Source organism: Phacochoerus africanus, chromosome 8 (assembly GCF_016906955.1).
Source record: "Phacochoerus africanus isolate WHEZ1 chromosome 8, ROS_Pafr_v1, whole genome shotgun sequence".
NCBI classification, from domain to species: Eukaryota; Metazoa; Chordata; class Mammalia; order Artiodactyla; family Suidae; genus Phacochoerus; species Phacochoerus africanus.
In genome coordinates, this window is record NC_062551.1 from 78,151,102 (window position 1) to 78,164,719 (window position 13,618).

A 13,618-nucleotide genomic window follows, 5' to 3' on the forward strand; every position below is an offset into this window, starting at 1 on the left:
GACTGACAGCTTATATCACTTGGGCCTAAAATGGACTTGCTGGGGTGCAAGGAAATGTAGAAAAGGCCAGCTTGGATCTGGTCTCAGGCAGCGGGGCCCCAGGGCCCAGGCAGGCCCTGTCTAGTGCTGACTCCCTTGGAGGCAGCCTCATTCTCTGGGGAGGGGCTACCCAGAGGCCTGTCCTGGCCATCGAGGCCCTCTCCCTCAGCCCTGGCAGGAATTAGCAGAGGCTGCTAAGTGGCCTCCGGTGCTCCAGAGAAAGGGGGAGGGAGGGGGGAGGGGGGCAGCTCCAGCAGGGTGATTGTCATGGTTACGATCTGACAAAACAAATGGCTCTGCTTCCCGCAGGCCACCTAAACAGCCATCGCAATGTGGGCATTGATCAAGCCAGCTGCCAGGGGCCCCCAGGTGCTGGGCCTGGCCCTGGAGCCCTGCCTTGTGTGCCCCCTCCAGCAGCTCTGGGTGTAGGGAGGCAGCTGCCAGGACTGCGGACAAAGGGAGTGTTTGCCTGGACACGTGTTGCTTCTGGGACAAGGTAAGGGTTAGTCCAGCTGGTGTGAGGCTGAAGCCCCCTTCATCCATGCAGTCCTGGGTGTGTGTGTGAGCATGTGTGCATACATCATCCGTGTGTACATTGTGTGCTTGCACTCGTCGGGGCGGTGGGGGGATCCGCTGAACACAGGGCTCAGGATGCTCGATCTCACTGCCACATGTTGCTCCTCACATCTCTCTCCCTCTCCCCCCTCCCTCCCTCCACCCTCCCCTCTCTCTCCCTCTTTCTGGAGCTCTCTATGTCTAGTTCTTTTTTTCTAGTGTCTCTGCATCTCCCTCTCCCCGTGCGTGTCTCTCTCTCCTCTGGCTCTCCTCCCCGCCCCCCCGCCACTCCTCCCTCCCTCATCATCCTTGACACCTGTTCCACCATCTCCCTGACCCCCAGAGTCTCTCGTCTGTCCTCTGGGGCCCCCGGGCCATCAGGAGCTCTGTGGGCTGTCTTTCCCTGTCTGCCGAGCTCCTGCCCGCTGCCCTCCGGGTGCCGGGCAGGCATGTGACTGTCCTCAAAGCCAGTCGCCAGCTGAGAGGGTGCCCTTCTCAGAGCCCCGCGCCCAGGGTTTCCACCAGGTAAGCCAGGCTGCAGGGGGAGATGGGGTCCTTGGGAGGGGTGGAAGGTGGGGAAGCGAGGGGAGGAAGGGGAGGACCTGGCACCTGTTCGCAGCAGTGGCGTTTGCTGACACTCAAGCCCCCGCTGGAAGTCCCGTCATAACAGCTCCCACAGCAGCGCCAACAGTCCCAGCCTGACGCTCCCTCTGCCCTGCCTGCCCCGCAGCGCTGATGGAGGCTTGGTGGGGCCTGGGGAGTGGGGGCCAGAAGCTTCCCCCTCCCCATCTTCCCTCCATGAGCTGCCGCTGCCGGCACATTCCTGTCTCTCTTGCTACTCCCCTTTCTTCCTTTCTCTCTTTTTGAAGACTTAAGGGGAGGCAGCACACCCCCCCTCTCCCCTCTGCAGGCATAGAAGCCTGTTCCCTGGGTTCACCTGACTCAGGGATCTGGGCAGAGCACAGAGGGCACTGCTCAGGGAGGAGGCCAGAGGGCACGGAGGCTTCCTTGGTTAGCTGGAAATGGGGAGCGGGGGTCCAAGCACATGGGAATAGGGTCACGGGGGTGGGGGGGGAATGTGCGCTAAGGGGCACTGTGTGACACTGGAAGGTGTGAAGTGTAGGGAGTGAGCCCCCTGTGTTGGTAAGGGGGGGCGTGGTGCATATGTAAATGTGCTGATGTGTTTCAGATACACACATGGGATGCCCTGTGTCTGCTGGTGTGCAGGGACTGAAGAGTGTGGGGCGTGCATGTTCACGTGCAGGTAGTTGTGGGTTGAACTTGACTCAGAGGTTGTAGCTAGGATTGCCGAGGCCTGCCTGCAGTAAGTACTTGGTCACCCAGCCCTGGTTAGTCTTGCCCCCCAGGGACAGTGCTTCTACTGTTTCCAGTTCAGCCCCAACTCCAGGTGATGACCCAGGGCCCAAGAGGAGGTGGGCACTGTGCCCTGAGGGTGCCCTGCAGATCCCACTCATCTTCTGACATGAGCTGGGCCAAGGACCCTGGGCTGGGGGCAGCTGGGGTGCTGAGCATCTTCCCCAGCCTTTGGTGACTCAGAGTCTATGGGGGACCAGCCCCAAATCTGGGCCAGATAAAACTCCAGCCGTTGGCCATCAGTTTGCTGCCTGGTGGAGGGGCCTCTAGTAAAGTGGTCCTGGGCCCAGAGGGAAGAGCCGCGTTTCTGTCCCTCCCAGTTTCCCTCACAGCTCCTGTGCTCACTGGCTGGTTTCCCTTTACCAGACATATGGTGCTGATTACGGTCCATGCGGGAAAGGGACAGCCCTGAGCTAATGGGGACAGTGGAAGGGGCACCCAGAGGTTCCAGGTCGGCTGTTCCTCCAGGACCCTGGCCTTGGGCTTCTGCTCAGGTTCAAATTGTCCTTTCTGCTGGGGGAGTGGGTATCTCTTATCACCTCTTGGTCAACTCCCTCCAACTAAGAGAGCTGACTTAGGTTTCTTGTGATCTCATGGGCATTTCCAGTCCAGCCAGACTGGGAAGGAGCTCAGGCCATGCCAAGCAGAGGGTCACCATAAATAAAAGTCACAGACTTCCCTTGGGGCATCGGGACAGCCCATTGTTATCGTTGGACAAAATATGGCTCCAAGTCACCAGGGGTGAGCACATCTTTTCACCTCATTAAACCCCTTTAAGAGCATGTACCCACTGGACATCGCCTCATGAAAATCCAGCCGGAACCTTTCCCTAACCTGTGCTCCCTGGGGTTACCAGGCCGGCAGAATGGCTGACCCATGAAACCCTCTGGGAGAAGGGGCTGGCATTAGGGGTGTTTGGTGTGGGGCTGAGAAGGCTTCCTGGAGGAGGTGATGTTGCCGTGGGAACCTGGAGGAAGCAATGGAAGGAGGTGGCTACCTGGGTGGATAAAGAAGAGTAGAGGAGTTTCCTACGTGGCTAGAGGTATAAGTACAGGCAAGGTTGGGAAGGGCAGGAGATCTAGGGGGGACTGGTATCAAGTCAAGTGGAATGAACCAAACAGCCTAGGATGGAAAGAGGGAACGGAATGAAATCACTCATCACTGGATGCCCACTTTACACCAGGCGCTATGTTGGGCATTGCAATCTCAAGTGGAGAAACCAACATTAATTAATGACCCAAGATGATACAAAGCAGCACCTGTGACAAGAGCTCTTAGATTTGAGATCTCTTCTAGCTAGCTGTGAAGAGAATGCTGAGGAGGCTTATAAGAATCTGAAGCCCAGAGGTGAGGGCCAGGCTGGATAGAGGAGCTGGGAGTCCTCTGTTCATACCTTGGAGCAGGGCATGGGTCAAGTGGTTTGGGAGAGGGCAGAGGAGAAAGGCTTGAGATTGGACCTTGAGGACGTTCTGCCTCCAATGACCCATCACTTGCATCATTTTAGTCCTGGCCCTGAGGGATGAGCCAACAAAAGAAACAGAGAAGGGGTGGCTGGAGGGAGGGGACCAGGACCTAGTGTCCTCTCTGCCTTGTGACAGTCCCTTACCAGGTACCTTCTCCATGGTATTTTATGTCATCCCCATTTTACAGATGATGAAACCGAGTCTTGGAGAGGTCGAAGAGTTTGGCGTAAGGTCACATAGCAAATAGCAAAGCATTTCACCAGAAATGAAATCAGAGAGTTGGCAGGTCCATCAGATAGTTCCTGAGTGTGTGACCCCAGAGAAATGGACAAGAGAAGGGCCTTGTGTCATCCTTTAGAAGAGATGTTAGGACCACTCCATGGATAGTGAGTATCTCTGCCAGATATGGCTGAGTGAGGCTGCATCCTAGGGGCTCAGAGGAGGGGAAAAAAAATCACACCAGATGAAGGGATCAGGAAAGGCTTCAAGGAGGAGATGGAATTTGAAAGGACCGGGAGGATAAGTAGGTTTAGAAACACACAGGTGACATAGCAGTGCTCTGCGTTGAGGGAAGTACGTAGCAAGGACATGGAGTTGGGGAGAGGGGGAGTCTGGGAAACAAATATTCCATTTATTCAAGAACACAGGATAAGGAGTTCCTATTGGGGCTTGGTGGTAAGGAAACCAACTAGTATCCATGAGGTTGCAGGTTCAATCCCTGGCCTTGCTCAGTAGGTTAAGGATCTGGTGTTGCCACAAGCTGTGGCTTAGGCCTGAAGCTGCACCTCCGTTTCAACCCTTAGCCCGGAAACTTCCATATGCTGCAGGAGCAGCCATAAAAAGAAAAAAAAAAAGAAAGAAAGAAAGAAAGAAAGAAAGGAAACCTTTTGCTGGATGATATATTGTGAATGTTCCCAGGTGGCCTCAGTACAAAGCTCTTCTCTCTCTTTCTACAACCACACTAGGGATCAAACTGTTGGACCCAGGACAGTGGTTCCTTCCATGGGTACCATGCTGGAGATGGTAAGAGACACAGGGCCAGGGTGGGCAGCTGGAGTGGACGCTCCCAGTACAGCCTTGAATGGGGCCACACGTGAGAGTAGCTGGAGGGCAGGGGATGGTTCTACCAGGTTTGCTCATGCAGACCCCATGCAGGGGTCTGAGACCCCACAAAGGTGAGGCTGAAGGTTAAAAACAAAGCCATAATAGAAAAATGTTCATGAACCCACCACTCACAAAGTAGTCCCTCCATGAACATCTCTCCTTGCTCAACACAAACGTCAGTCCCTACTCATCACTCCAATCTGTGTCCATCATGTTCTCTTTGGTTGTTGACCATATGATGGCCAACCAATTGCACGGTGGAACTGCAGTCCTGAGAAAGGTGTGAGTTTTAATGAAGTCCATCAAAGGGGATGATGGAGGACACTTCTAATCCCACACAAAATCCCAGGCAAATGAGTCCCCGGCAGAGGTAAGCCAGCTAACAACACAAGAGGAGGAACATGGCCCCGGCGAAGTCAGGCTAGGAAACTTAATCATGACATTGTGACAGTGAAGGATGACATGGAAAATTGCCCCATCATGCTAGCATATGATTTTTCTTACTAGTTTGTGGTATCTTTTATTAATAAATTTTTTCAGCGCATAGGGGACCTACAATGTTGTGTTCGTTTCAGCTGGACAACAAAACGAATCAGCCTTACATATACATGTATATCCATTCTTTTCCAGATTCTTTCCCCATATAGGCCATCACAGAGTATTAAATAGATGTCCTCAAGCTCCTTGTTCTCGATCGATTTTGTATACGGTAGTGTGTATACGCCAATTCCAGCCTCCCAATCCATCCCACCCCACAACGTTTCCCCTTTGGTAACCATAAGTTTGGCTCCAAAATCTTTGAGTCTGTTTCTGTCTTGGGAATAAGTTCTTTTGTATCATTTTAATTAGACTCCACATATCAGTGATCTCATATGATATTTGGAGGCTAACATATAATGTAGTTCCAAAAAAATGACCACCCCAAACCCAATCAATACTTGATTTGTTCTCTGTTCATTGATTATTTTAGCATGTGGTTATACTTACAATCTTATTTTGGTAAAGCAAGAGCTTGTTTTCATATTTTTAGTTTCATTTCTCAAAGTAAAATCCCAGTTGAAATTTTTTTCTCTCACCATTTCCACCGTATGAAATTTTGGTCCCTTATCTTAAGTGGATTACTTGGCCTCTTCCTGGCCCAATTATTGGAGAAATATGGAGACCTTATATGATTGGCATTTAATATCTGTAAAATTATAAATGAGTGAATGAGTGAGTGAATGACTATCCCTTTAAGAGCCATAAACTTTGCTTTTCAAGTCTCTTGTTTCTGCATTGCCAGCCTCACCTTAGGGCATTCCCTCATTTATTCAACATTTAATGAGCACCTGTCGATTGCCAGACATTTTTCTAGGCACTGAAACAGCTGTCTACAAAATCTCTGCCTTCATGGCTTATATTCTGGTGGACTCGCTGGCCTCCCTTCCCTTCCGCCACATTTTACTCCCTTCCCCATAGCGTGGCTTCTGTCCCTGGGACCGTATTTGCTCAGGGCTCAACTCACTAAGTTAGATTAGGTTACATCGGAGTTCAAAATCAGCAATGTTTTCATTCTTGCTGCTGCCATACAGCCTGGGGTCATGCACCTTGTTACAGAATGCAGTCACTTTTAGGTCCAGGATAATAGAGGCTCCACAAATGTCCCGTGACCACCACGGTGGGGAACAAGACGTGGCCAATTACACACTGGATTTTGCAGCTTCCACTTGGAAGTGATTCCCTCCGCTTCCACTCAGTTCATTGGCTGAAGCAAGGCACACAGGGGGGCAGGGACATGCAGCCTGCCAGGTGCCCAGAGGAGGAGAACCAGTAAGATCTGCCCAGTAGCGGGAAGATCGCACCCTGGCTTCTCCAAGAGAGGGAGTGTCATAGCCTTTAGGAGGATGTTCACAGGAAATTGGGGGGAAAGAAAGGTTATCTTGGGTTGGATCCTTTTGAGACTCTTAGCCCCCAACCTTGACCACTAGCTCTGATTAGCACATCCAAATACCTGGTGGCCAGCAGAGCTGCCTCTGCCACACTCAAGATCCAGCTTAGCAAAGCAGCAGGTTGGTTTTAATTGGGTTTTGGCTTGTGCTGCTATAACAAAAATGCCATAAACTGTGTGACAACAATTTACTTCTCATAGTTCTGGAGGCTGGAAGTCCAAGATCAGGGGACCAATAGGGTCAAGTTCTTGGGAAGGAACTTCTTCCTGGTTTATAGACAGCTGGGCACCCTCTTGCTGTGTGCTCACAGGATGGAGAAAGAGAGCACTGCTTTCTTCCTCTTCTTGGAGAATCCCATCTACCCTCATGACCTCATCTAAATCTAGTCACCCTGAAGGTCCTCACCTCCCAGCACCATCACCTTGGGGATGAGCACTTTAAAATATGAATTTAAGGGGGAGGCATTCAGTCCATAGCACAGAGAAAGCTCAGCCGTAGGAGCTCCAGTTCTGTTGTGCTACTTCCCCTCTGAGCCTTAGTCCCATGATCCTTCAAATGGGTATAATAATCTTTATTTTGCCCCCCCCCCCCCCGCGCCCCGCAGTGAATTCTTGGATGTGAACATGCTTGGATTATAAACTACTCCATACGAGGCATGGATGCTCTTTATCATTTTTTTAAGGCTCAGTGGTGGACTTGAGAGGGTGAGTTGGTCAGAGACTAGAACCTCCTCGCTGCTTTTAATTCTATTGTTTCAGTTCTTTGAACTTTGAAGCCTTTTCTAAGACTATCCCCTTTCTAAGAGATTCTTCAAAGCCTGTTGGGAGTTCTGGCCCCGACCAACTTTGCCCTTCAGCCCATCTTTCCTCACACAAGCCAAAGCTGCCCACTCACTTTAAAAGTCAGCCTTGGAGTTCCCATCGTGGCTCAGTGGGTTAAGAACCTGACATAGTCTCCGTGAGGAGGAGGGTTTGATCCCTGGCCTCGCTCAGTGGGTGAAGGATGCAGCACTGCCACAAGCTGTGGTATAGGTTGCAGATGCAGTTCAGATCTGGCATTGCTGTGGCTGTGGTATAGGCCAGCAGCTGCAGCTCTGATTCGACCCCTAGCCCAGGAACTTTCATATGCCATGGGTGCAGCCCTAAAAAGACAAAGAAAATAAACAAAATAATAAAAGTCTGTCTTGTTTTGTTCATGCAGCTCGACCCCAACCCCCTAGCTGAGTCATTCACACCATCCAGATTTGAGGAGCCATTACTGCAGGCTGGGCACAGTGCCTAATATGCTGCAGGTGCAGCCCTACAAAGAAAATGTCTGAAAATTTTAAAAAAATAAATAAACTACTCACTCCTGAGCTCATACAGCAGACTCTTCTCAGTAACCCTACTGACAGCCCTCAAGACCTGGGGTTTTTGAATCTGGCGGTACCTCTTTCTCCCTCCTTCAGTGGGTCCAGACACAGCTTCTTAGCCAGAAGCCTCAGGAGGTGTGGGCGGCTTGCACCTCAGCCACGCACAGGGCTGACTGTCCTGGATGTCCGGCCTGGCAGCACTCCAGGTCCCTTGGGTGGCAGAGGCACTGAGCTGTGCATTTTCTGTCCTGTTTGTCCCCCCCAGATCCCCACCCAAAGGGAGCCTGCAGCTGTCTCTGGGATGGAATCCTACAGGCTTTAGGCTGAAAGAGAGGGATTTCCTCTACAAATCTTCAAATGAACCCACAGCCAAAGCCTCTTCCCTCCGCTGATACATCCATCTCCGTCATTCATTGACCTGCTCATTCATTTAACGCACAAATGGAGCCGTTCATTCATTGAGTTCCTTGTTGAGCCCCACGAGGAGCCAGACTTTGAGGAGGGAGGGGTCTTGCCTTGAGTCCTTGGAGGGGACAGCCCCCCAGCCGGGGTGAGTGGAGCCCTTGCCTGGGGCAGAGTCCTTGTCTGCCTGTTCACCTGTATGCCACAGTGCCTGGCACATTTGTTGAAAGGACTCACAACACACACGGATAATGAGATGGCTAAAGGGACAGGTGCAGGTTGTGCTGGGGGTGGGGGTAGGGATGGGGAGGCATCTTCTTCAGCATAGGACCCAGAGGAGCCTTCATGGAGGTGATGGCCCTTGAGTTGGGCCTTTAGGAATGGGGCAGATCTCCTCTGGAGGAGGGGGTTGGGGTGGGGATGGCACCCCGGGCAGAACCAGCAGCATCAGAGGAGACATGAAGCAGGAAAAGTCAGGTTTGTTTGGAGGAATAGCCAGGGGTCTGAAAAACTGGTTGGAGCATGGGGTGAAAAAGTGGGGGGAGGAGAATCAGAGGCATGGATCTGTTTACCCCTGTCGGCTGGATTTGACCTTGAAGTGGGGAGGTTTAGAGAAGGAGATCAGAATTCGAGAGCCCAGAATTCTAGAAGCTTGGGACAATCTGATCCAATTCAGAGAGCCCACCTTTGATGGGAGTGTCAGTGTTGGGCTGTGGGTGGGGGGTTCCTTGGCAGACAGGCTCCCAGTAAGGGCAGGAAAGCATGGACTCCCTAGAAGCATCCATAATGGGGAAAAGGATGAGGCTCCCTGGCCCCAGGTGAGTGGGCAGGGGGCAAGGCCAGAGGTGCTTGGTGGACTCACCCTCTGCCTCTCACCCAGGCCCAGCTGAAACTACTCAGCCGGGGAGCTCTGATTCTGTGGACACCAGCTGGGGGAGGTCTGACCAGGGTGAGGGGGAGAAGCCTCCAGAATGGCTGGTGGAAGAAGGCGGCCAGCCAGGCTGCCTTTGAGAGAAAAAATGACCTGAGAGTAAAAGGAGATGGGGCAGATTTCAGCTCCAAGGGCCAAATCAGAGTGTTAGAGCTAGAAAGGGCTGGGGGTTCGGAGCTGAAATAAATAGAGTCAGGGGATCTGGAGCGTTGAGGCTTCAAGTAGGTTTATTGACCAGCAAATGGCCAGGAACACTGAGAGAAGTCTCAGGCTTCCCAGGGTTGGGGGGGGTGGTAGTAGGTATTATAGGGGCTTGTGGCTGAAGTGACCTGTGTCAGGGTTCGCATCAGGCTACATGGGGGTAGGAGGAGAAGGTGAGGGGTTGTAATGGAACATTCCATGATAAGGTGTGGGCTGAAGATGAACAAAGTCAAAACGTAGTTAGGGCACAAAATTCTCCAAAACCCCACAGCCCCTTTCCTGCTCAAACACAGGAGTTTCTGGGGCAGGCACCTGGGCAGAGACTCAAGGACCTTCCCAGCTTGGCGGTCTTGCTCAGGGGTCAGCCCAACCCAGGAGGGCAGAGGACAGAAGCCCCCGGCCTCGTCGGGACACAACTGCTTACTGCTCACTCTCAGGACAAGCATTCTTTCTCTCTCTCTCTCTTTCTTTTTTCGTATTTTTAGGGCCACATCTGCAGCATATGGAAGTTCCCAGGCTAGGGTCGAATTGGAGCTATAGCTGTGGGTCTATGCTACAGCCACAGCAACACAGGATCCAAGCCACATTGGCAACCTACACCACAGTTCATGGCAACGCTGGATCCTTGACCCACTGAGTGAGGTCAGGGATCGAACCTACATCCTCATGGATATTTAATGGGTTTGTTACCACTGAGCTACAAGGGGAACTCACAGCATTCTCTCTTTTATGCTCCCAATTTCCTAGGAGGTGGGTACCATTATGGTCCCATTTTACAGATGCGGAACCTAAGGCACAAAGGCATTAAGGAATTTCTCAAGGTCACACAGTATGTACATGGCAGAGCCTGGCTGAGTAATTGGCCCAAGGTTACAAGGAAGTGGCCATCCAGGGACTCTAGCCGCATGCTGGGACCAAGCTGCTACCTCACAAGCAGATTTCTCTGTTTCCAATCTCTTTTTGAAAAGCAAATATCCCCTGGCAAGGGAGGCATGAGGCCCTGCTCCTTGACCCCAAGACCCCTTATTCAGGAAGGCGGTCTCCACCCCTGCAAGGACAGCCTAGGACAGGTGGGCCCAGCGTGCTTCTCCTTGTTCCCCACCTGGACATCCTTCCCATGTGGCATCTAAATCAAGTCACACTGCGCATGCCACAGGCACCTGTCAGCCCAGCCTCTGTTCTCAGCTTGGAACCCTGCACCCCAGGCTGTTCCAGGACAACCTGGGGCCTGGGCTATAGGCTTCCCCAGAGGCCTCTCTGGAGCCTGGAGGGTGGATGGAGGCTGGTGGAGTTCACGGCGCAGTCAGGATCACAGCTGCACCTTGAGAGGCATCAGAGCAGGATGAGCCCAGTGTCCCCAAGGCTCACAGCCCTCTTTCGCCAGGGTCCCGGTCCTCCCTCCTCCTCACCATCCCTCCCTCCCTTTCTCCCTTCTTCCCTACTTCACCCTCTCCTGTGCTCAGTATGGACCAGGAAGCAACCAGGGGGAGGGAAGGCTTTGGAGAGGGCTGCTTCCTCTCTCAGCAAGCCTGACACCTGCTAGGTGATCCTGCCTTCCAGGCGTCCCCCCTCAGTTTCCCCACCTGTAACATGAGAGTGTGTGTGACCTTAGTGATGATTGCAAAGCCCTAGACCCTGGTATGTGCCTCCATTGAGAATCCCTCCTGCGCCCTGAACCCTTGCAGGGAGCTGGGGCCCAGGCAAAGGAGGAGGTGCACCACCACCCTCCCCGGTTCTTATAGAGCTCACAGTCCTGGGAGGGAGTCCAGTCGTTCCAGATGGGCTGTTACAGAGCTTTGTGATGTGCCATGTGGCAGACAAGTGCCAAAAGGCTGTGGAGGCCCTGAGGAGAGTATTGTCTGATGGGCTGGGATATCAGGGAAGGCTCCATGGAAGAGGTGACATTGGAACCAGGTCTTGAGTGGTGAATAAGACTTTGAAAGGTAAAGAAGGCAACTATGGGCTCCAGCATAGGAAGGGCATTGTGAGAAGGTCAATGTGTTTGGAGCAGAGTGAACATGGCAGGAGGCAACACTGGACAGAGATGGGCACCCGATGAGGAAGAGGCTTGAATGTCATGCTAGGAGTTTAACCTGCCCTGTTGGACAAAAGCAAATGGGAAGCCATTAAGCTCAGGGGAAAGGAAGCTTGCACACATGTGTGCACGTGTGTGTGTGTGTGTGTGTGTGTGTGTGTGTGCTCATACAGGGAGACAGAGGAGATCAGAAGGGAAACAGCCTGGAGGCCAAGGGACAGGTAGAAGCTGGTAGTGATGCTTCTGGACAGAGCAATGAAGTAGTGGCAGTGGGGATGGAAAGCAAAGATTTCGGGAGAGCATTTGGGCAAAAGTGTCAAGGTCTGGGGAGAAGCTTAATGCAGGAGGCAGTGTTAAGGACATGGGCTCTATGGTCCTTCTGTTTGGGTTAAGTCCCAGCCCCATCATCTACTGGCTGAGTGGCCTTGGATAAGCTAACCTTATCTCTCTGAGCTTTGGTGTTTTCATCCATGGTACATGGGTAGTAAGAGTCTCTACCTCTGAGGGGTGCTACCCAATAATATATGTTAAGCACTTGGAATGATGTTCAATCATTTGACAAATATTTACTGAGCCACTACTATAGCCCCGTATTATTCTACGGGTGGCAGATAGAGTGGCCAACAAATTAAAATCCTTGTTCCCGCTGTGGCACAAAGGGATCGGTGGCATCTCTGCAGCACCAGGATGCAGGTTTGATCCTGGCCCAGGACAATGGGTTAAAGGATCCAGGGTTATTGCAGCTGCAGCTTAGGTCACAGCTGTGGCTCAGATCTGATCCCTAGCCTGGGGAACTCCATATGCCAAAAAAAGAAACAAACAAAAATCCTTGCCCTCAGTGGGGCTTATACTCTATCTAGAGAGTTTAGGGGACATGTTAAATAGGATATACAAGCAGAATATACAGTCTATGAGATTGTGATAACTGCCCAGGAAAAACAAACAAGAAAACAGAGCTAGGAAACGTGGAGAGGTTGCAATTTTAAGAGCGATCTCAGTGCCTGAGTGACTCAGGTTTTGAAGATGGAGGGACCATGGATAGCATCTCAAGTTCAAGGAATGAGTGAAAATGGGAGACCGAGCTGGAGGGACAGCAAAGATGACTGAGATTTGGGATTTGGGTGACACAAGCTCGGGCAGTCAGGTGCAGTGTTCCCATGGAGGCTAAATTCATCCCGGATGATGACAGGGTTTGGGGAGCAGGAAAGCCAGGAGCCAGGGGCCAAGTGTTGGCTAAAAGGAGGATGTGTTTGGGACCTTGAAGATGGGGGTGGGGTGGAGCCAAATGACATCAGCCTCCCAACCCGAGGGGTTGGAGGAATAAGCAGCCCCTCCTAGAAGGAGGGGAAGCGGGTCCTCAGGCAAGAACACGGAATCTAGTGGTGGTTGCAGAAGGCACGGGGAGGTTTGGTGAGGAGGAAGATGGCCGGGGCTGGCTCCGGGGCACAGAACAGAACATCCCATATGGACAGATGCTCTGTTCAAAGGTGAGTGGGACCTCCGGGCTGGTGGGGAAGGTATATCTAGAGCCCCGACTCATAGACACTGGGACCAAGACCTAAACGATGAATTTCACTTCAACATCTTCCCTGATGAGATGCCCTGGGCCTGATGGCCAGAGAATTTCTCTCCCTTAGCTGGAAAAATGGGAAACCCAGAAATGGCCAGCTCTGTGCTGTGATTATACACGTAAATTGACTCATTCATCCAACAATATTTATTCACCACCTACTAATAGCGCAAGCACGATTTGAGGCATTTGGGATGTATCAGTGAGAAAAACGGGCCCCAAATCCTTGCCCTTGTGGAAGGGAGACAGATGATAAGCAATAAACATGATTAATGCTTTATATTGAGTATGTTAGTAACAAATGCTATGGGAAAAATAAAAGAGCAGATGAGGGACTCAAAGTGAAGATGGGAAAACAGGTTGCAAGTGTAAATGCAGTATTAAGGATAGGCCTCCCTGAGAAGGTACCATCTGAGCAAAGACTTGGAAGGAGTGAGAAAGTGAGCCACATGGGTAGCGAGGGAAAAAGCCTTCTGGAAGTGGAATAGCCAGTGCAAAAGCTCTACAGCAGGAGAAGAGCTTGCATAGTCACCAATGGGGAGGTCAGAAAGGAAACGGGATGGGGCCTAGATCAGGGGGCCTGGAGGAATGTGGGGAGCTGGCAGGGGTTTGAACTATAGCACCACATGGCTAGATCCACATTTTCAAAGGATTTTTCTGATGGC